Source organism: Sus scrofa, chromosome 4 (genome assembly GCF_000003025.6).
Source record: "Sus scrofa isolate TJ Tabasco breed Duroc chromosome 4, Sscrofa11.1, whole genome shotgun sequence".
Lineage (NCBI taxonomy): Eukaryota > Metazoa > Chordata > Mammalia > Artiodactyla > Suidae > Sus > Sus scrofa.
Window position 1 is genome coordinate 7,856,549 of NC_010446.5, and position 21,041 is coordinate 7,877,589.

The following is a 21,041-nucleotide window of genomic DNA, read 5'->3' on the forward strand; positions in this document are numbered from 1 at the left end:
ACACAGGATCTGAGCCGCATCTGCAACCTACACCACAGCTCACGGCAAGGCCGGATCCTTAACCCACTGAGCAAGGCCAGGGATCGAACCCGCAACTTCACGGTTCCTAGTCGGATTCGCCAACCACTGAGCCACGACGGGAACTCCAATTATGTACCATCTTTGCGTGGTGCAATGTTATAACTAGACGTACCGTGGTGATCGTTTTGAAATATATAGAAAAAAAATAGCCGTGCTGTACGCCAGCAACTAACATAGCGTTTGTAGGTTAGTTACACTTCAAAAACGATTCAACATACAAGCAGACTCATAAAAAAAGAGATCAGATGTGTGGTTCCCGAGGTGGGAAGGTGGGGGAGGGAGAATTGGATGGAGGAGTGAAAAAGTGCCAACTTCCAGTTGTAAGGACTGGGGTCGTAAGGTACCACGTGATAAATAAAATGAGCACTGCGGTATATTGCATAGGAAAATTGTTAAGAGACTGAATCCTAGGAGTTCTTATTATGAAATTTTTTCTATTTCTTTAATTCTGTATCTATATGAGGTGATGGATTTCCGTAAACTTACAATAAGTGCCTGATGCAAGTCAAACCATCATGCTGCACATGTTAAACTTATGCAGTGCCGCCTGTCAATTCTATCTCAGTGAGAATGAAAGACAAAAATAACTTGATGATAAACCCCTCTGTCCGCACGCTGAGCCATTTCCAGGAACAGGTTCCTGCAAGGAGGAGCCGAGCTCTCGTGGAGGCTTTTGATGCTGCACACAAATGCCCTCTTGTTGGAGACGAGTGAGCAGGGCTCCGCTGCAGGGGCTCGTGCTGCTGCTGAAAAGAGAACAGAAGCCATGTGCTCCTGCCTCAGAGGAAAGGTACCAAATGGACCAGACTTAGCATCTCTTCTTGATGATTTCAAAGGAGCTCTAGGAGTCCTGATGAGCTCCGTGAAGTTTCACCCGAAGCTGGGATGTCTAGGATCCCTCAGAAGGTGGAAGTGGCAGGACGCAGACGCTTCCGTGCTGCTGGGATGGGAGCTGCCTCCAGCAAGACGGGGTTCACTGCAGAGGATCCCCCAACACAGAGCAGCTGCCTGTGCACACACCCACCTCCCCTCGCTGCACTCTCTGAGCATCCCCCGTTCTTAATTCTCTGTCACTGGCCTCTGGACATCTGCTCTGTTATGCCTTTACTTCTTAGCTGAGTCTCTCGTGCACCTAGAACTTAAGTTCCCTTCACCCATGGTGCCCCTGCTGTAGCCCCACCGCTCGTCACATTACCTGACACGTAGCAGGTACTCAGTGAATATGTTGATTGAATGAATGAATGAATGAATGGGGGAAGATGTAAAAGCCAGCTCACTGTCCCCCGATCAAGGTTGTTTGAAGTAATAGGACTTGACTACATTGATTTATTGAATTAAGTGTGCCTGCTACATCATCTCAGACACATGCAGGGTAACCCCTCGAGGTGGCTCCGTTGTTATCCCGATGCCTGCCTCCTTGACCTTGCAACAGGAATAGCACTTCCCCATGTTGTTAAACATTGGCGAGCCAGAATTTTTCTTCCTTTAACGTATATAAGAACATTCCAGAACCTGCTCGATATACTCCTTAACACTTAGAATAGCTTGCCCGGGAATTGCTGGGGTGTAGAAGATACCCACAGGTAGCTTACTCTGGAACTGCCAGGGCGTGTCCTAGGGCGGCCCATGAGCCCACCGTCCCATCAGCAGGGCACGGGTTCCGGTATCTGCACCCGCCCCTGGCACTCAGCATCGCAGTGCCTGCTCATTTGAGCCAAGCTAATAGGTGTCAGGAATGTCTCAGCAGTTTTTATTGGCATTGCTGTGATTGCTCATGAGGCCCTGGACCGCTGCGCTTGCCCTGCCCTCAGCTTGGCCCCTCTCCCGCCCCGGACTCACTCTCTCTTCTGCGCGTCTTTCAAGATTCAGGACAGACATTTGTCCCTGCAGTGGGCTCTGGTGCCCGGCCTCTCCCCTCTGCTCCGCAGGCCGCCCTTCCAGAATAGCAGCTAAAGGCATGTTTTCAGGTCTGGAAGCTCATATGGCTGTGATCAAAGCCTGTTCCATCACCTACAGGCTGAGAAACCTCAACCAAGGGCCTTAACTAAGTCTCTGAGCCTCAGAGTCCTCACCTGCAAATGAGGGGTTAAAAATAGTACTCCCCCCCCCCAGGGTTGGAGTGGGAGTACAAAAAAAAAAAGGAAAAAGCTTAATTCTGAGCGGTGGGGATACAGACTGTCACCTGCCTCCCCCAGCCCCACTCTCTTTTCTACTTCTACTAGTTGTAATTACAGTGTAAGCCTCTGCCGCCCCCCCCAAAAAAAAATCTCCTGGGAGAGAATTTTCTTGACAATTTCCTGAGCTTATTTATGCCAAGTATTTGGCGTACAGCAGGGCTGAATTCACGGTAGCCACTGGGTTTCAGCGCCCATGCGGTCCTGCGTTGCCATCAGACCGGCTTCCACAGCCTGGAAGGAGTCGCGGGTGGAGCTGGATTTGCTGCATTTTTATATTTTCAGCTCCTGGCAGTGTTGGGTAGATAGAAAGCCCTGGAACAAATCTTGTCAGCCTCTCTGGAGGAGATTTAAGCATCAAATAGTGGGTTGGTCTAGATGCTTTTTCAAAGTCTCTTCCAGCCCTGAAATTCTGTGATCAGGAAATTACCCAGGAAAAAGTTCCCTTTGCAGGCTTCTTTCTAAGGTTTCTAAATGGGGCTTTATTACACACTGCAGGTAATTATAGAGGCTGAAGCGGCCTCAAGGAGCTCTGTGTGGCCTGGTGTCGCTGGTTGGTACATTTCAGAGGCTATCATCTTTCCGCTGACCAGGGGATCGGAATCCTGACCAGGGGATCGGAATCCTGGCAAAGGCAGGCCCTCTCTTCAGCAGGGCAGTGGGAGGTGGCCCCGGAGGACGCGTCCTCTAGCTGGCAGCCCTCCACTCTCTGCTCCAGGGGAAGCCAGCACTAGTGGTGTGTGAATAATATCAGGAAAGTCACAGAAAGCAGGAGCAAAGGAGACCTTGGGGACACCCAGTTCAGGAGGCACAACCTCTCTGTTCACAAGGACCGTGTGGGTTATATGAACAGATAAAGAGACCTGGGTAGGGCAATAGGGAGTAGTGGGGCCTGTGACAGACTAGAAAACTGATCAGTTTCTGCTCAGCCCCTGGGGTTGTTGGTTTGGGGAACATGGGCTCAGGGTTCCTGGATCTGCCCCTGCTTTACCAAAAGAAGAGCTAGAGGTCCAGGGTTTTATGTAGCTCTTTCTGATTTTTGAAAGTTAGAGCTAATTCAAAGTTTTGTCAGTCGGGGTATGGCGCAGACAAAATAGGCTTGCGAGGCTTGTGAGTTTCCATATCCTCTGATTTAGCATGACATTTGGCAGATTGGGAAACTGAGGTACAGAATGGGGGAATTTGGCAAAGTTTCCTGGGGAGGCTTTGACCTTGAGGGACATAAAGAATGGTCTGGCATCCCAGGGGGCTCCTAACCCCACCTTCTCCCAAGGCAGGACCTGAGGCCCAGAGAGGGAAGGAGGCTAGCTCTGTGTCACACAGCTGGTAATGGCAGAGTCTGGGGTAGGGCTGGGGCTTCTGGGCCCTCCTCCATGGGACTGTCCACCAACGGTACTGCCAGAAATGACCCTGGAATGGTTTTGGTAAAGAGCATGGCAGAGGGCAAGTTCTGACTTGTCGTCAGGCAGCAGGAAAAGGCTGGCCCATGAGAGGCAGCTATGCCAGGGAACTCCCCCTGTGCGGGGGATCTGTTTGTGCATGCGCTGAACTAACCCTTTCAGCTCTGAAGGTGCACAGGTCAGCCTGGGGGTGGGGGGACAAGAGGTCTGGAAAATGGAGAAGACAGTGGGGAGGAGGAAGGTGAATCATCCCCAAAAGACATCAAGGGAGGGGGGTCACTGCGCCATGGAGTGTGAGTAGGGTTGGCTGTCCAGTGAGAGGAAGCTGGATTTTGCCCAGAGGGCTTTGGATTGGCCAAGGGGCCAGTGTAGAAATGCCCACTGTGGGCTCCCTGTCTCTAAAACTCTGGGAGAGCCCAAGCTTGAAGAGAAGGCCTCAAACCCTGGACCCGAAAGGCAGGGTCTTGGCAGGCAGACCCTGCGATGTCCGGACCCCATGTCACTCCCAACAGTGCAGGACCTCGCCAGCCCCCCACCCCATCCATTCCAGCCTCGCTCATCTGCTCAGAGGCCAGGGCTTCAGAGGTCGGTCAGCGTGGTTATCCTTCAAATCCCAACATGTAGGAAATGTCTCTTTGCTGCTTGAATCACTCCGATGGGTAGTGAGGTTGAACCGTTCTTTATAGTGCAGGGGTCACCTGCATTCCTTTTGTGTTGATTTGCCTTTCATGTCCTTTCCGCATTTAAAAAAGAAAGATTACTTCAAGGCATTTGATCCCACAGAGCAGGGATTTAAAAAAAAAAAAAAAAAAAAAAAAGGCAATGTTTTTACATAAAGGGCCAGATAGTAAGTATCTTAGGCTTTGAGAACCATCCTGTTAAACTAGCTACTCACCTGTCTGCCATGGGAGCACAAAAGCAGCCCCCAGACGATAGGGAAATGAATGTGCACAACTATGTTCCAATAAAACTTTATTTACAAAAGCAGGGGCCAGCCTGTGGGCTGTGGTTTTCCAACCCTTGCCTTAGAGAAGTTTACATTTCTTATGTAGTCAGCCTTTTGCTTGATATAAACATGGAGTTTTACACTAAGCAGGGATCTTCCCCATTCTAAGGTGAAATGGGAAAAAAATAGTACAATAAAAAAATGTACCGAGAAGTGGTGTAAGCAGATGCTTCTGGACACGGCATCCTGGACGTGCCGCATTGACCTGCATCTTGTTTGGTCTTAGGTCTCCAGTAGGAGAAGAGAGGGAGGGCATTGCTGCAGGCAGAGGCAAAGTCAGAGGCAGGGAGGCTGTTGGGATCCTCGAGCAGGGTGGCTGGAGTGGGGACAGCACTGTCTCTCCCTCTGTGCTTCTCTCCTGACCTTGAATGCTGTTCTCAGAGGACCCTGGGCCCATCGTGTCTCGAGGTGCCTCTCCAGGCAACCAACCAGTCCCGGCAGCCTCAGTAGGACCCCAAGTGAGGACCCCCTACTTCCACAGAAGCCACCACCCCTTTCCCCCAGTCTGGACGCTTCCGTTGACTGAGTTGTCAGCCTAACAACTGAAGAATCACATGGAAATTTTATACTAAGCCAAAAGAGACTTTTCTGATCCTCTTTCCGAGATGACTTTATACCCCGTGCTGTGCATAAGACACAAATTTCCTATCGAAACTTTATTACTCACTGAAAACCCAAACTGGCCAAAGGAAAATAGGAAGAAGCATTCGTTTCTCTGAATTTGAAGAGGCCTGATGGCTTTGTCCTCCTTTCCTCCCAGCCTGCCCGCCCCCCACCCCCCCGGCTTGGTTAGCCTCGGGATGAGGCGTGGGACTTGGACTGTCCCTGAGCTGACTCCCAGCTGGCCTGTGACCTGGGAAAAGCCCTTCATCTTCTGCAGCTTGACGGACCCTCCTTAAGAGTGGAAATGACGGAGTTCCTGCTGTGGCACGATGGGAGCAGCAGCGTCTCTGCAGTGCCAGGACGTGGGTTTGATCCCCGGCCTGGCACAGTGGGTTAAAGATCCGGTGTTGCCGCAGCTGCGGCGTAGGTTGCAACTGGGGCTCAGGTCACTGCGGTGGCACGGGTTTCATCCCTGACCTGGAACTCCTGCATGCTGTGAGCATGGCTAAAAAAAAATCGTAGTAATGGCAACGATGATATGTCATTGTCAAGGTCTGTAGCTAAGAGGTGGAGAGGTGCTTTAGGGGAGTTTGTCCCTGTTGGCGCTGGGTCCTGGCAATCTGGATTCTGCTACTGGCTCTGCTGTCTCCTTGCTGTGTGACTTTGGACAAGTGATTTCACCTCTCTGTGCTTGCCTAAATATGGGGTGACAATAAGGCACCTAATACCCGGTTATCTGAAAGATGGAATGGCTTTATCCACATAAAGTGTTAGAAGCAGTACACACATAAGGGGTTAGTGAGTGTTCAATTGTAGGTACAGTGCCGAGCACATAGTAGGTGCTCATGAAAGACAGTCACCCCTCGGTGTTATTAGATGTTCCAGAATAACTCCCTTATGTTAATCTTTGCTCCTCTCACAGGGACTGTGGATTTCATGCATATTTACCTCCTTATGCATCATTAATGAAAGCCCCAAGCCCACATAACCTTGCTTTTCCGTCCTTAGCAAGCCTGGGCTTGATGAGAATTTTCAAAACATGTTTGTCGATCTTTTAAAACCCGAGATAAGTATTTAGTGCCCACATGTGCAAGTCTATCAGAAGGATTTAATTCAGGCGCTGGATAATAAGGCTGGAGATTTAAAGAGGGAAATGCCAAGGTTTTCCGTTCTTTGCCCTCTAGCAGCTGTGGCAACAAGCACTTCCATTTATCACCCAAAGTCCTATTTGAAAAGGTCACGGGTTATTCACGTGACTCGTGCGGCGTGGGGACGCAGGAAGGAAGAGCTGGAGGCTGGGTCCTCAGATTTCCCCTTCCTGCTCTGTCCTTCGCCAGTGATGGATTTTGCCCCACACCCCCGTGCTGCTCCCAGCCGTGGGGGCCGCCCCCAGGCGGAGGAGAACGGCTGCAGCCGGCCACGCGACACTGTCAGCGTGAAGACCTGTCACCTGTCCTCACTGTGCTCGGTTTGTGAGCCGTCTTCAATGCACCCGCTTAGAGTTGCCAGCATTCCCATTTCCCAGAGGAGGAGACTGAGGCCCCAGAGATCTCAGGGCTGGCTTCAAGTTGCCTGGCCAGCAAGCAGCAGGGCCCATAGCTGCCTTTGAAGGGCAGCAACCCCCTCTCCCCGCAACCAGAAGCCCACCCTCTCCTCCTCCTCCTCTGCTCTGCTCCCGTCCAGCAGGTTCTCCCCACCCCTCCCACCACTTGTTCATTTGCTGCGCGATGAAACCAAGAATGATGAAATATTGACCAGCCTCGTGTCTGCTGGGCACCATCACGTGAAAGCCTGGAGAGACACTTTGCAAAGTAGAGCTGGGCTTCCGAAGGCCACCAGGCTTCATTGCTGCTTTTGAAGTGGCCGACGTGAAAGGGGGTCCTGGCCTGGGAGCCGCAGGGGGTCAGGCCTGCTGCTGGTTTCCCAAGGACGAAGCTCACCCAGAGGAGGTGGCTGGGTGGGGGATCGTGACGAGCCCTCACTTTGCTGATTTGCAGGGTGACAAGCAGTGGCCTCCTGGGACCACCTCAGGCCCCACTTTCCTCTGTGACCTTGAGGCTTTCTCTTCGTGACGGTCATGGCTCAGACCGGCCTTCTGCTGGGGAGCTAGTTCCCTCCTAGTGGAGCCTGAGGCAGATATTGGGTGCATGTGGGGTACGGAGGAGCCTTCCAGAAGCCCAGGAGGTGGGGACAGAGGCTGGGCCAGGAGGTGCCTTGGACTGCAGTCAGCTTGCAGCCCGTCCCCACGGGATCCCACCTGCCTACCATCGCAGGGCTGGCTCCTCGTGGAGGGCCAGCGGGCCAGCTTCCTGCAGCCCTGGATTCCCTTGGTCCTAGTCTGGGGGCGCCGGGGCGGCAGCGGGCAGGGGGTGGTCCTGTGATCCGTGAGCAGCCAACAGACACAGTGGCTGAGGGGTGGTGGCCGGCCCCAAAAGGCTGTCTGGGCTGGGTGCCAGCAGCTTCCACCCTCTGGGGACCCGGCCCCTTCCAAGTAGCCTGACCCCAGCTGAGGAACTTAAAACCTGAAACCTGCCTTTCCAGGTGGGGTGACTCGGAGAGCCAGGGGGAGTGACCTGCTACCTCGGGAAGGGCCAGTGGCTCCTGGTTACCAACCCTGTCCCCCACGTCACTCAGGTTTCCTGCCAATCCTGCAGGCTAGCGCAGAAAAGAAAGGAGTAACGAATTTTCAGTTCTTCGTTACCTACCATGTGCCAGGGACTGTTCTGGAAGGTTTAAATGTATCATCCCATTTATCCCAGCAGCCTGCCAGGTGGGTCTTAGGAGGCCAGTGTTTGTAAGGGGAGGGCTGTGGCTCTCGAGGTAAAATACCTGTCCCCACGGCCTCACAGGTCCAGAGACACCCACATCTTCTCACAAAGCCTGTGAACTTTCTCCCCTCCGCATGGCCCCCGTGAGCTTTGGGCCGGAGAAGAGGCCTCCCTCTGCCTACAATCATCTGAGGCTCCCACCTGCCCTCGGAGTAAGGCCAAAGCTTCAGGCCTGGCTTCCTCAGGTCTGGGTTTGTCACTGTGCTTCCTATTTGGTCCCAGCCCTCCGTGTCGCCGGCCACCGCCTCCCACTGTGATATGAAGGGGACCTGGTGTTTGTTCAATACGCAAACGCTTGAGCTCCTGTGCCGGGACCCTGCGCCGTGTGTCCAGGCTGGGCTGTGCCCTTGCCGTGTTATCCTGTGGGATCCTCACGAGACCCGTGAAGTCAGTTTTTCTTTCCTTCTAATTCAGCAAAAGGAGCTCAGAGAGCTGAACTAAACTGCTCCAAGTCTTAGAGCCAGAAATTGTAGCAACAAGGATTGAACCCAAGTTGGCCTGGCCCCAGACCCTGTGCTCTTACCTCCAGACCAGGCTCTGCAGTAAATTTTCCCGGTGATGGGAATGTCCCCTTCTGTCCCCATCTAGTCTGGTCACCACTAACCGGAGGCAGCTTCGAAGTACTTAAAATGTGGCTGATGCAACCAAGGAACTGTATATTAAGCTTTATTTAATTTTAATTGAAAGGAGCCACATGTGACCAGTGGCTACGAAGAATTAAAATCTGTTGGCAGATGCTGCAGAAGACACGAGCTTCCTGGATCTGAGACAAAGACCGATTACTCACAGCATAGCAGGAAGCCTGAGCTTTGTTTGTGTCATTTATTTTCTCCCCAAGTCCCATGGCTTTGCTTTGTAGACAAAGATCCATGATCTTTTGTAAGATGTGCCAAGCAAACCAGCAAACCTATCCAACCTTTTTTTTTTTTTTTTTTTTTTTTCATGGCTGCACCCATGGCATATGGAAGTTCCCGGGCCAGGGACCGGATCCAAGCCACAGCTATGACCTACACCGAAGCTTGCAGCAGTGCCAGATCCTTAACCCCCTGAGCAGGGCCAGGTATCGAACCCACATCCTCATGGATACTAGTTGGGCTTGTGGCCCACTGAGCCACAACAGGAACTCCCTCCCTCTGCATCCTTGAAAAGGTGGTCCAGGACAGAAGCTGTGGGCTTCTACCTCTAGGGTTCATCTCATGGAGACCAGTTCTTCGTAGGAAGAGCTGCCTCTTGATAGTGACTGCTGTGCTGGGCAGTGCAACCTGGACCACCTGCAGGGCATCCTCTGGGATGTCCCGTGTGGGTGTCATCATCCCCCACCCTCCAGAGGCCTATGGAGTTGGCTGCAGCTTCCCCATTTTGCAGGTGGATAAACTGAGGCTCACTCCAGCGAGGCTCCCTGAACATTCATACCTTGGATTCTCCTTATTACCCATTATCACCTCTGCCCACAACCCCTTGAACACAAACCAACACAGACACATGGGACGTTTGTCCTTCCAGCTTCCTTTCTAAACCCCACCAGGCTCTGCAGGGATTTTTCTCCTCTGCCTGGTCATATTCTTCCCAACTTTCTAGAACCAGTGCCAGGCTCCCCTCCTCCCTGAAGCCCTCCATGTGCCGCCCTTCCTGTCTCTTCTCTGCATAGAATATCCTTTCTTTCTTCTGGACCAGCAGCTCTAGAGAACAGAGGCTTCCCGCGCCCCCCTCCCCACTCTGCCTATTTCGAGGCTTAGGGGAAAACCCATCAACTAGAAAAGACTCCAGACTAATGCAGAGCCCACCAATGCCACCCGCATGCTCCGCCCTGAGTTCCCAGTTGGCTACCCTACTTCCCATTCCGGGATCCATGGAGTATGTGAACAGGAATGACTCTCCCAGCAGGAGAAGGGAGACTTTTCCTTTTTGGCTGCCCTGCGGCACATGGACTCTGAGGGTCAGGGATCAGAACCAAGCCTAAGGCTCTACCTATGCCACAGCTACGGCATCTCTGGGTCTTTAACCCACTGCAGGGCCGGGGATCGAACCTGCATCCTGGTGCTGCAGAGACCCCGTGGGTCCTATTGCATCACAGCGGGAGCTCCACGGGAGATGTTTCGAGGTGACTCAAAGGAGAGCTTGTTGAATTATGTTGCATTTGGCAAATTCTCCCACAGAGTTAGAGAAACCCGACTTTTGCCTTCTAGGCGGGCATAAGGAAGGCATCTTCTTTCCTCCTTAAAGGGCAGGGGGCAGAGGAAAATGCCTGAGATGATCTCAGGAGACCAAGATCTAGTTCAAGTTCTGATGCCAAGTGGTTCCGTGACCCTGGTGGCTCTGTGACCCTGGGGAAGTCACACTCCTGTTCTAGGCCTCAGCTTCTCATCTGCGAGGTGGGGCTGGAGAGGGAGAAGAGAAGCCAGACCCTCTAGTGCCTCCCCTCCTTCCTTCCTGTTTATGCTGCGGCCCCGCCCCCCCCAAGCGGGTCCAGCCCGTGCCCCCTCCTGTAGGAGGTAGACCTCCAGGAGTTCCCCCTGTGGCTCACTGGGTTAAGAACCCAGCTAGTATCCCTGAGGGTGCTCCATCCCTGGCCTCACGCAGTGGGTGAAGGATCCAGCATTGCTGTGAACTGTGGTGTAGGTCTCAGACATGGCTCGGATCTGGTGTTGCCCTGGCTGTGGGGTAGGCTGGGGCTATAGTTCTGATTCAAGCCCTAGCCTGGGAACCTCCATATGCTGCAGGTGTGGCCATGAGAAGAAGAAAAAAAAGAAAAAGAACGTAGACCTCCATACTGGCCACACCGAGGGAGCACTTGGCCCAAGGCACGGGCTGAGAGAGAACCCACAGCTTGATTCGAATACAGCCTGACTCATCTCACCATCACGCCGCTCACCAGCCATGCTGATCCCTTACTGTGCCAGGTGCTGGCAGAGAACTTTCTAGCACTTCTACCTTGCAGCAGTCAAGTCCTTGCCACAACCCCAGGGTGGAGGTGGGGTTATTATGCCCATTTTGCAGAAATGGGCCTCTAGCCCAGAGCCTGACACAAACGAGGTGCTCCGAAAACATATTTTTTGGAATCCTACAGTGAAGCGTGAAGCAGTTGACAGGCAGCCAGTCAGGGTCAGGAGGCCCTGGGCTGTGCTCTTGGCTGTTGTGAACTTGCTGTGTGGATAGGTCCCTGTCTCAGGCCCAGCCAGGATCCATCATCTTAAGACAGAGGCAGTTTCATCAGCAAACTCTCAGCTGATTTCGCTTTCTCATGGCCTTTGTGCCTACACCGAGGAGCTGGGCAATATTCAGAGCCAGAGTGGACTCAGAGATCCTCTTTTTGTGAAGATACTGTTATCAACTCTGAGGTGATAGTAGTTCGCACAAATACTGTCCCCCCCCCCCCCCCAGCAAAGCACCGTTGTGTGACGGGGCTGGGCCTGCATGGGTACCAGGAGAACTTGCTCTCACCACTTTGTGGGCGGGGAGGTTTCTGACATGGAGCCACCAAGCGTAGAGTGACCTCTTTGGATTCCACGGCTACACTTGGAGGTTCCATGCCCATCTCTCTTTCCTGGTTCGTGGTCCCTTCCCCACGCCTGGCCTTGCTTAGGAAGCGCCGTGTCTGAGGATGCTTATTGAGCAGCTGGCTCTGTTAGCTGGGCACGAGGAGATCCCAGGACACGGGAACAGCCGGCCTTTCCACGCCCTCTGCCTGAAGTGCTCGGCCGGCAGTGTCGGGGAGAAGAGAGCACTGTGCCTCCTCCCAGCTGGCTGAGAATTACTGATGGTGTAATGCATAGTTCAGTGTGCGCTGACCCCCTCGGGCTCAGTTTTCTCATCTGGGAAATGGGAGCAATGCAGCGTTCTGGGAAATGTGCAGCCTCTAGGCCAGGGCGGATGACGATGATGCAATAATGGTATGACGATGGTAATATGGTGGTGATGACATCATGATGCTGTGAGGACGCGGACGTGACGTAGCGAGGGTGACGTGACCATGATGAGAGGATGGTGATGGTGGCGACTGTGTGGAGGTGCTGAGAGGATGGTGATGGGGTGACTGTGTGGAGCTGATGAGAGGATGGTGATGGTGGCGACTGTGTGGAGGTGCTGAGAGGATGGTGATGGTGGCGACTGTGTGGAGGTGATGAGAGGATGGTGATGGGGCGACTGTGTGGAGGTGATGAGAGGATGGTGATGGGGTGACTGTGTGGAGCTGATGAGAGGATGGTGATGGTGGCGACTGTGTGGAGGTGCTGAGAGGATGGTGATGGTGGCGACTGTGTGGAGGTGCTGAGAGGATGGTGATGGGGCGACTGTGTGGAGGTGATGAGAGGATGGTGATGGTGGCGACTGTGTGGAGGTGATGGGAGGATGGTGATGGTGGCGACTGTGTGGAGGTGATGGGAGGATGGTGATGGTGGCGACTGTGTGGAGGTGATGAGAGGATGGTGATGGTGGCGACTGTGTGGAGGTGCTGAGAGGATGGTGATGGTGGCGACTGTGTGGAGGTGATGAGAGGATGGTGATGGGGCGACTGTGTGGAGGTGCTGAGAGGATGGTGATGGGGCGACTGTGTGGAGGTGATGAGAGGATGGTGATGGTGGCGACTGTGTGGAGGTGATGGGAGGATGGTGATGGTGGCGACTGTGTGGAGGTGATGGGAGGATGGTGATGGTGGCGACTGTGTGGAGGTGATGGGAGGATGGTGATGGTGGCGACTGTGTGGAGGTGATGAGAGGATGGTGATGGGGTGACTGTGTGGAGCTGATGAGAGGATGGTGATGGTGGCGACTGTGTGGAGGTGCTGAGAGGATGGTGATGGTGGCGACTGTGTGGAGGTGATGAGAGGATGGTGATGGGGCGACTGTGTGGAGGTGATGAGAGGATGGTGATGGTGGCGACTGTGTGGAGGTGATGGGAGGATGGTGATGGTGGCGACTGTGTGGAGGTGATGGGAGGATGGTGATGGTGGCGACTGTGTGGAGGTGATGAGAGGATGGTGATGGTGGCGACTGTGTGGAGGTGCTGAGAGGATGGTGATGGTGGCGACTGTGTGGAGGTGATGAGAGGATGGTGATGGGGCGACTGTGTGGAGGTGATGAGAGGATGGTGATGGGGCGACTGTGTGGAGGTGATGGGAGGATGGTGATGGTGGCGACTGTGTGGAGGTGATGGGAGGATGGTGATGGTGGCGACTGTGGAGGTGATGAGAGGATGGTGATGGGGCGACTGTGTGGAGGTGATGAGAGGATGGTGATGGTGGCGACTGTGTGGAGGTGATGGGAGGATGGTGATGGGGTGACTGTGTGGAGGTGCTGAGAGGATGGTGATGGGGCGACTGTGTGGAGGTGCTGAGAGGATGGTGATGGGGCGACTGTGTGGAGGTGATGAGAGGATGGTGATGGTGGCGACTGTGTGGAGGTGATGGGAGGATGGTGATGGTGGCGACTGTGTGGAGGTGATGAGAGGATGGTGATGGTGGCGACTGTGTGGAGGTGCTGAGAGGATGGTGATGGTGGCGACTGTGTGGAGGTGATGAGAGGATGGTGATGGGGCGACTGTGTGGAGGTGATGAGAGGATGGTGATGGTGGCGACTGTGTGGAGGTGATGGGAGGATGGTGATGGGGTGACTGTGTGGAGGTGCTGAGAGGATGGTGATGGGGCGACTGTGTGGAGGTGCTGAGAGGATGGTGATGGGGCGACTGTGTGGAGGTGATGAGAGGATGGTGATGGTGGCGACTGTGTGGAGGTGATGGGAGGATGGTGATGGGGTGACTGTGTGGAGGTGCTGAGAGGATGGTGATGGGGCGACTGTGTGGAGGTGCTGAGAGGATGGTGATGGGGCGACTGTGTGGAGGTGATGAGAGGATGGTGATGGTGGCGACTGTGTGGAGGTGATGGGAGGATGGTGATGGTGGCGACTGTGTGGAGGTGATGAGAGGATGGTGATGGGGCGACTGTGTGGAGGTGATGAGAGGATGGTGATGGGGCGACTGTGTGGAGGTGCTGAGAGGATGGTGATGGGGCGACTGTGTGGAGGTGATGAGAGGATGGTGATGGTGGCGACTGTGTGGAGGTGATGGAGGATGGTGATGGTGGCGACTGTGTGGAGGTGATGGGAGGATGGTGATGGTGGCGACTGTGTGGAGGTGATGGGAGGATGGTGATGGTGGCGACTGTGTGGAGGTGATGGGAGGATGGTGATGGTGGCGACTGTGTGGAGGTGATGGGAGGATGGTGATGGGGTGACTGTGTGGAGGTGCTGAGAGGATGGTGATGGGGCGACTGTGTGGAGGTGCTGAGAGGATGGTGATGGGGCGACTGTGTGGAGGTGATGAGAGGATGGTGATGGTGGCGACTGTGTGGAGGTGATGGGAGGATGGTGATGGTGGCGACTGTGTGGAGGTGATGAGAGGATGGTGATGGGGCGACTGTGTGGAGGTGATGAGAGGATGGTGATGGGGCGACTGTGTGGAGGTGATGAGAGGATGGTGATGGGGCGACTGTGTGGAGGTGATGAGAGGATGGTGATGGTGGCGACTGTGTGGAGGTGATGGGAGGATGGTGATGGTGGCGACTGTGTGGAGGTGATGAGAGGATGGTGATGGGGCGACTGTGTGGAGGTGATGAGAGGATGGTGATGGGGCGACTGTGTGGAGGTGATGAGAGGATGGTGATGGTGGCGACTGTGTGGAGGTGATGGGAGGATGGTGATGGTGGTGACTGTGTGGAGGTGATGGGAGGATGGTGATGGTGGCGACTGTGTGGAGGTGATGGGAGGATGGTGATGGTGGCGACTGTGTGGAGGTGATGGGAGGATGGTGATGGTGGCGACTGTGTGGAGGTGATGGGAGGATGGTGATGGTGGCGACTGTGGAGGTGATGAGAGGATGGTGATGGGGCGACTGTGTGGAGGTGATGAGAGGATGGTGATGGTGGCGACTGTGTGGAGGTGCTGAGAGGATGGTGATGGGGCGACTGTGTGGAGGTGATGGGAGGATGGTGATGGGGTGACTGTGTGGAGGTGCTGAGAGGATGGTGATGGGGCGACTGTGTGGAGGTGCTGATGACGTGCTGACGATGGTGACGGTGACATCGTGATGACGGCAGGGGGGTGTCGATGAGAGGGTGATGACCCGATGCTGACGACAGGATCACCGTGGGGAAGGTACGATGATATTGACATGATACTGACGACGTGACGGGCAATGGTCGTGGGAAGATACAGTGGTGATGACGACCGCGTGATGAGGACGGGATGGTGGTGATGACAGTTTCGCCTGTGGGGAGCACTTAACTCCTTGCTAATTTGTTGACCTTAATCTTCTCAGCAAGGAGGTAGGCACTCTCCGTATTCCTACTTGACAGATGAGGAAACTGAGGAAGTGACTCATAGGCAGAAGTGACAGAGCTGGCAGGCTGGCTTCACAGCCCGTGCCCCTTGCCACTGGGTCTCTGGCCTGAGGCTCCCCCCATGTTGACTCTGGGCCCCCTCCCCCGCGGCTTCCCTACATGGGGTGGGAGAGAGGGTGAAAGCACTACGTGCTGCTTGTTCTGGAAACTCATTACTTCTAATTAAACTATTTTTCGATGTGTAAAAATTCCACCTTTCGTGTTGTTTCCATGGAGAGTCAGAGGCAGGCTGGGCCCACCTTGGGCTCCCCCCCTGCTGGCCGGGGTGGCCGCTATGTGATACTAACGTCCCCGTTCCTCCCCAGGCCTCTGAGTCATTCATTATTGACGGTCTGGGAGCTCAGGTCCCAGACGGGCGGGGTGCCCTCAGATGAAGGGGAGGGAGAGAGGCCCTGGAGGACTTGTCGGAGGGAAGCATTTGACACATCTCAAGGGGACAAGAGCTGAGGCTGCATGTGACCAAAACTGCTGCAGGCCCGCAAGCTTATTTATGATAATAATAATAATACACGGGGTGTTGGCATTGTTGCTTAGGAGGGCCTCCCTGCATGCGGCCTTTAGGCATTTAGGGAAAACCTTCCCTAATCCTCAGGTTCAAGACCTCCCTCCCTCCCAAAATGCGGAGCTGTTTGTTTGCTGTTTAGAACATTCCAGAGTCCGAACCCCCCCCCCCGCATGTGATCTGGGACTTGTCACCGGTTCATTGCAGGTGCCGCCTGCTCAGGTCTGTCCCCTGTCCCTGGCCCATAGAGAAGGAGTCCTCGTGACAGAGGGGCTTCCAGCCCTGCTCCTTACCCGCCTCCACCCCCACCCCCGCCGAGCTGTCCCTGAGGAGCTTCCTGCTCCCGCCCACGGAGGCCGGGAGGGTAACGTGTGTGGGGCACCTTAACTCAGTGTGGGGCGTGTGGCAGTCTCGGGGGCAGAGCACGCCCTCCTCTGCCTTCTGTCTCGAGCAGGAAGCGGTCTTAGACAGCAGGCAGCACACAGCGCTTGCTTTCATTTACAGTTTGGCTCAGGACGCCTCCAGCTCAGATCCCCTGACTCCCCCAGGCCTCTGTAGGGGACTCCTGTTCCCTCCCCCATCGTGGCTGTCACTTCACATCTGCGCTGGGTATTTACTCAGCTGAGCAGGGTCCAGGCCCTCTCCTTAGATCTTCACGCCCTCGGTAAGTCTAGATATTTTTTCTGTTTTTCAGATGAAGCAACTGAGGCTCAGAGAGGTTAAGGAACTTCTTCGGGGTCACACAGCCAGTAAGCGGCAGAGCTGGGTTTGGATGCAGGATCTGCTTTCAATCACTTGTTCACTGTGCCTTGAAACGATTGATTGTCCTCTTCCACCCCAGTGCGGGAGGCCTGTGACTTGGTTATTGTTGTATTTCTGCCTGTGCCTCCTCCAGCATTCAGGATGCGGCGGGCTCTCCACATAAACGGGGTGTCGAGGAGGCAGTCCTTTCTCATCCCACGTGGTCAGGCAGTGTTCTGTTCTGGGAATGGGAAGCCCCTGCCAGTCACTGGGAAGTTCTGGTTAACCAAGTCTTGCTCCGTTTTGCCACATTCGAATGCATCAGCAAGTCGCCAACGCATGCAAATACGAAATGCGTTCTACCCCCGTTATTATTATTATTACTTTTTAGGGCCTCGCCTGTGGCATATGGGGCATATGGAAGTTCCCAGGCTAGGGGCTGAATCAGAGCTACAGCTGCCAGAGCTATAGCTGCCAGCCTATGTCACAGCCACAGCAACGTGGGATCCAAGCCCCATCTGCGACCTACGCCACAGTCACAGTAACGCTGGATCCTTAACCCACTGAGCGAGGCCAGGGATTGAACCCATGTCCTCATGGATACTAGTCAGGTTCGTTTCTACTGCACCACAATGGGAACTCCCTACCCCCACTATAGAGATCAGGTGTTCACCCGCAGACTCTATCGATGGCCTGTTTCGAAGATGGATGTGTCTTTCTTTGTGATTCCAAAAGCAGGAGCCTTGACTTCATGCCGGGAAGGAGGGCAGGACAGGATGGAAGTGGGTCCCCGGTGCCTTCACCCGCATCCAGGTGGACACCCACTAGGTGCTAACTCTCTGCCAGCCTTCCCTGCATCCTCACGGAGGCTCTGCCACGTCCACCTTCTCCTGGTCCTGCTGCTTCTTCCTTGCCTTCTTCTCAGCTCCTCTTTCTCGTCTCTGAAACCTGCTCTCTTCTTTTTCAGATTTCCTAGAACCCGTTTTGAAAAACGTTTGAGAATGAACAAGGCCCAAATTAACTACCTGTTTGGGCTCCCAGGTCCCCAGAGAGAACCTGGAGTTGGGGGTAGGAATGGGTGTGACATTCAGAGACCACCAGCATGGACAGTGGGTGTGGGCTGTTAAAGGCCTTGATTTTCAAACCGCCCTGAAGGCGATGAGGGGGTGTAGCCGCTGGGCCCAGGGTCCCTAACCTCGTGTCAACCGGAAAAGCTCAGTTTCAGTAACTAGTTTCTGCCTGGGTGAGATTTCAGTTGAAAGAAAATGTGAAAACCACCCTTTAATGGCCGATATCTTGGTCCAGTTGGTTCTCGGTCTGGTTCTGTCTCATCACACTGTGTGGACTTTGCCAAGCCTTTCCTCTTCACGGGGCCTCAGTTTGCCTACCTGTACAGTGGGTTATGACCCAAGTCCGGCTAAAGCTGCCCCTCGGCTGTGGATTCTTAGCTGGAGCCTTTGTTGAAGCTCATGCAGATTCCTGGGTTGGCAGGAAAGAAAGAGCCTTGGGGGCAGAGGACTGTGAAGGGGTGGCATTTGGTAAAAATAAGCTCTCCCTCTGTGCATACCCTGGTCAGGACAAGCCCAGAGGCAGATACACATGTGGGTCGAGGAATGACCTCCGTGGCTGACAGAGACCATCCCAGCAGACAGCGAGGCCAGTCCTAGGCTCCAGGATCTCTGGGAACCAGACCCGTGGGCCTCACAGTGGGGCCAGGTACCTCCCCTCGTGCTGTGCATCCCGCCTCAGCCACAGAGGAACCCAGCAGGCAGGACTCGGTCCTTCTTGCCACAGCTCCAAACGCTGCACGGGTACACAGTGCGGTTTTGTAGTATTTTGGGTTTTGCTGTTGTTGCAAAAGCTAAAGGAAACCTGTAGGCTGGGCTCTGACTTCCTCTCCCAGAGGCTGGCTGAGGCTGCTCGGCCGGGGACACACAGAGCTCAGCGAGGAGAGGAAGCCTCGAGACACAAGGTCCAAAGATCAGAGGGCACCTGCTCGGAGCTGGGTGCTGTGGGCGGCCGCCCAGGGGCAGGACCGATGGAGGCTGTCGTTGAAATCATTCCCTTGACTATGGGAGGGCACTGAGGCCCGGAAACGACCAAGAGCCCCTACCTTTCCCGATGCAGCTGCCAGCATGAACCTCTGCCCGCTGAGCTTGGAGCACGGTTTCATTCCGCTGTCTGTTTACACATAGTCGTTGAGAGCCTCATACTGTTCCCAGCAGGGGGCTCATAGCAGTGGAGGGACGCAGATGAAGCTGCTGCCCTCCTGGTGGGGGGCAGCCAGACAGCCAGACAAAGAAGGAATTCACTATACAATGGAGGGACAATTGTGATTAAGGCTGTGAAGGAAAACGCAGCTGAGCAAAGGGACAGGGACAGGGACAGGGCTAGAGAAGCTGCTTAGGGAGATCAGGGAAGGCCTCTCTAGGGCAGGCACCTGAGCAGAAGTGTAAATGCAAAGAGGGAGCAAGCCATGTGGGTTCCAGCATAGGCACATTCTAGGTAGAGGGAATTGTACGTGCAAAGGCCCTGGGGCAGGGCATGGACTTATTATACCTTTGTGTTCTTAGATTCTGATTCTCTGTGTTGGCCTCCCCACCTTCCCAGCCACACAGCTCCTCACCATCCCATTGTTCCCTCCATCTGTAACCCCCAGGTGTCTAGGGTGTGACAGGGCATGGAGGTTGGAGAGTAAGAAAAATCAAACAGGATTGAATGGGGCAGAAGGAAGGTGCGTCTCAAACAGGAAATGACTTGTCTCGTTCCTTCATCCTCCTTGTGCAGTTCATTCTTGGGTGACAGTTGAAATAGTTTCACATTCTTACTTGGCATTTACTCTCAAAATGCGTGTTTAAACCAAGACTGTGAGTTTCCAGTGCACTGTAAAGCACTATTGTGGGCCCATCTTTCCAAGCAGGACAGGAGTCTGGGTTCTAAAACCACAGAAACAGAGCCAGAAATTGGGTTGGCACCGCACCGTGGACCCCAGGCTGAGCAGAGGCTCCTGTACGCCGAGTCTGGGGTGGGGCGGGGGCATGGCCACTAGCAGGCTGTGATCCTGGGCAGACCTGTTCTATCTGGGGCTCAGTTTATCCTGGCATCTGCCTTGGTCCTAATGTTTGTTAACCTCCTGCTGGAACTGCTCCTGGGCCAGGTGTGCAGGAAGGGACACGCTTTGGGATGGAGGGACCCCAGCTTCTCATCTCGGGGCCATGACTTCCTCTTTTACAACCTTGGGCAACTCACATCCTCTCTGCGAACCTCTGTTTCAGCACCTGGAAAAGAAACAGCAAGGTGCCATCCTCGCTCGGATCCTCTGTGATCCTGCAATGCCAGGAGCCTTCGCCTCCAAGGCAGGCAGCAGCCAGGCCCAGGACAGAGCCTTCTGGCAGCTTCCCTTTGATTCTGCAGACGTGGGGCTCTCAGCAACGGTGCCCAGCGAGGGGAGCGTGACCTTGGCCGTCTTGCCTCAGGCATTTGGATAAGAGTTTCAAATAGTTCTCACCTCCCCGATCTGAGACCCAGGGCTGCAGAGCCAGAAACTCATTTCCGGCAGCAGAAGAATTTTTCTCTTTCCTTGGGGCCCAGAAGGACTTATTAAGTCTTCCATGAACAGACTTTCATTCAGCTGGAAAAATAATAATCAAAAAGCAGTTCTGCCTGGTTAGTGTGAGTTCCTTGAAAGTTTCGCCGAAGAAAGGGTCAAAAAAGCTCCTGCACCATGAGGCTCAGAGCTTAGCCCTCCCTACTTCCTCCCCAAGGAGCAGGCAGCCTGGTGGTCGACCAGCAAGCCCATCGGCATCATGGGGCTACCCACCTGTCCGTCTGTCCATTAACAGATGGACTGGGCCGGGAGGGGCCAGGGCCAAGGGCATAGCATCGGAGACATAGAACTATAGAAAACCGTCTGTGCTCTCAAGGGCAGTTCAGACTCAACCTGACCATTTCCTCGATGTTTTTTTTTTTTCTTTTTACAGCCGCACCTATGACATATGGAAGTTCCCAGGCCAGAGGTCGAATCAGAGCTGCAGCTGAGGTCTGTGCCACAGCCACGACCACATCGGACCCGAGGCGCATCTGTGACCTCCATCCACCACAGCTTGCGGCCACGCTGGATCCTTAACCCACTGAGAGAGGCCAGGGATTGGACCCACATCCTCGAGGAGACCAAGTCGGTTCCTTAACCCGCTGAGCCGCAACGGGAACTCCCACTTCCTCCATTTGGTCCGACTGAGTGTTTGCGGCTGAGCTCACTCTCAAGGTCACAAAAATGTAAACATTCGGAAATGTTTGCCTCTGTGTTGTCTGTTTTG

At 54.3% G+C, this 21,041-nt stretch overlaps 1 protein-coding gene across 5 annotated transcripts in view; it reads left to right on the plus strand.

Moving 5' to 3' along the window:
* Positions 1–21,041, plus strand: part of ST3GAL1 (ST3 beta-galactoside alpha-2,3-sialyltransferase 1) — a 96,562-nt gene that overhangs the window by 42,057 nt on the left and 33,464 nt on the right. The window contains exon 1 of one of the 5 annotated variants that reach the window (XM_005662838.3): positions 16,383–16,648. The exons of the other annotated variants lie outside the window; for them this stretch is intronic. The gene's annotated coding sequence lies outside the window, so the exon portion shown is untranslated. Of the gene's footprint in view, positions 1–16,382; positions 16,649–21,041 lie in introns of those variants that run through there. 5 annotated transcript variants of the gene reach the window in all.